Consider the following 2540-nt stretch of genomic DNA (forward strand, 5'->3'; position numbering starts at 1 on the left):
CGGAATTGCAGCAGTTCGGATCGTAAGAACCTACAAGAGATAGTGAAAATAGCTAAGATGATCATCGGGGTCTTTTTCCTTCCATCAAATAAATTTACAACCCAAACTGCATCCCTAAGGTAACAGCATTTTGGATGACCACACACATCTTTGATTCAAATTCTTGACACTTTTGTCATCTGGCAGAAAATACAAGAAACTTTAGTCTCCCACAGCCAGTCTGTATAATTGTTTCTTCCCCCAAGCTTTCAAGCGTCTCTACACTGTATGATCACATTCGCTTCCATTTGCAATTTTTGGGCAACTTTTTGAATGGCTGCAAAAAACAATGTTTTATTCATGATCATTCACTGTTGCGTTGTTCTTTGTCCACCATTGTGTGTATTATCTTGCCTTGTGAGGAATTACTGCTCAACCTTACAGAATATGCACTTTTTATACATTTTATGCTGCCTTGTGTATGACTGTACTGTTGCGTATTCTGTGTGTTCAAATAGCACCTTGGTCCTGGAGCAAAGCTGTTTCGATTTTTATTGCACCAGTTGTATGTGGTAGAAATGACAAATAAAGCTACTATACGCTCTCTCTACTCTACTCTACTCTCTCTTGTCACCGTGCAAGGTCTCAAAGAATTGTTACAATGCACGAAATATTTACCTGGATTTCCTCGAACCTGACTTACTGCATCGTTGTTCGTGGATCAGAGAGACATTTCTGGGAACATCTATGGTCTACTCTGCTTTTTACAGTCGAGACTTCATGGCAAATTTCTGGGAAGTGCTGCTGAACAAAGAGACCTTGGAGTGCAGATTCATAATTCCTTGGAAGTAGAGCCGCATGTAGATAGGATAGTGAAGACGCTCCTTGGTATTCTTTCCTTTATTGGTCAAAACATTGAATGTAGGAGATGGGAGATCATGTCATGTTGCGACAATACAGGACATTGCGTAGGCCACTTTTGGAATATTGTGTGCAATTCTGGTCTCCTTCCTATCAGAAGGATGTTGTGAAACTTGACCAGGTTCACAAAAGATTGCCAGGGATTTTCCCAGGGTTGGAAGATTTGAGCTATAGGGAGAGTCTGAATATGCCTGTATGCATTGAAGGCTGAGGGGTGCCTTTATAGAGGTTTATGAAATGATGACGGACACGAATAAGATAAATAGAACAGGTATTTCCCCTCTGGTAGTGGCGTACAAAACTAGAAGGCATCGGTCTATGATTAGATTTGAAAGCTCTACAAGGATCCTAAGTGATAACACTTTCACGCAGAGGGTGTTAATTGCATGCAATGAGCTGGCAGAGGAAGTGGTGGAAACTGGAACAATTAAGCATTTAAGAGCCTCCTGGACGTTTCAAAGAGTAAGGAGTATTCAGCGGGATATCGACTGAGTGCTGACAAACGGGAAGAGAACAGGCTAGGGTATCTGTCTGCCTGGCGAATTGGACTGAGTGGTCTGTTTCCTTCGCTCTACATCTGTTTGATTCTGTGACTCTATAATCTAGAATAATCACAAATTGTGTGTCTGAAACATTATCTCAGCTTTACTTCCAACTGATCCTAAAAAAAAAATCATCACCTGCAGGTAAATGTATTGCTTTGCTTCCTGCTTTGCTTAATTGCTTAATTCTCCCCCCATCCGCCCCGAAAATCCAAATTTCACGATAGTTCGACAAATGTGTTGAAACCTATTGGTGTTGGAAGTTGGTGGCTTTTTGTGTCTCGACATATAACTTATTCAGTTAGATGACTGGGCAGTCTTGAAATTACTTCGGATTCTTCACAGTTGAAAATTTGCTTTCAATTGCATGTAAAGCTCAAGCTCCACGAAATCCAAATCCTGCAAAGGAATTAGTGACTTTGGAAAGGCTGCATGCTGTGAGCGGGAGTCGCACCTGCGCAGGGAGACCCCATTAGATTTCAAATCCAACGCCTTAACCTCTCGGCCATCACAGCCGCAGCAACGTTGCCATTTTTCATAGTAAAACAACTGAATTCATGAAATACGGAAGTTGTTGGAAGAACAAATTCTAAAGACCCAAGACTTCGCCAAATCCTTTGCAGAGACCCAGACAAACGTTACCTTAGCAGATTGACAGGCTTTCACCGCAGCCTAGATTCTGACACAGCTGAACGTGTGGGAATGATTCTTCATCGAGGTACAGAGTCACGGATGTACACCACACGAAGAGAGGATCATTGTCTCACTGCGTCCGATCGATTTTGACTCAATTGCTCAGCATCTGGTGCCAATGTAGATATGATGTTGAGTTTTAATATTCATCGAAATACGATATTAGAAATATTGATGCTAAGTCCATAAACACTGGCTACATTCGGAAAAAAAGCTATCGGAATTAGAAAGAATGCAGAACCGATTTACAGGAATGGATCCAGCAATCAATCCGTAAGTTCTGACATCAGGTAATGACCTTGTGAGCACAAGAGAGGAAGATTGACCAAAGATTTGGAACTTGAAATCGTCTTGACGGAATCATTTGCAATGTTTTTGCGTCAGTTCTAGAGTCATCAAGTCCTA

The 2540-nt window shown here is 41.5% G+C and overlaps 1 non-coding gene across 1 annotated transcript; it reads right to left on the reverse strand.

The window, feature by feature from the left end:
• Positions 1 to 1875: 1875 nt before the first annotated feature.
• trnas-uga (transfer RNA serine (anticodon UGA)) lies at positions 1876 to 1957 on the reverse strand. The gene has a single exon. It is a non-coding gene; the product is annotated as a tRNA-Ser (tRNA).
• Between the last annotated feature and the right edge of the window lie 583 nt (positions 1958 to 2540).

Source organism: Chiloscyllium plagiosum, unplaced genomic scaffold (genome assembly GCF_037043375.1).
Source record: "Chiloscyllium plagiosum isolate Xiang-an unplaced genomic scaffold, Cpla_swu_hap1 HiC_scaffold_37, whole genome shotgun sequence".
Taxonomy (NCBI): Eukaryota; Metazoa; Chordata; class Chondrichthyes; order Orectolobiformes; family Hemiscylliidae; genus Chiloscyllium; species Chiloscyllium plagiosum.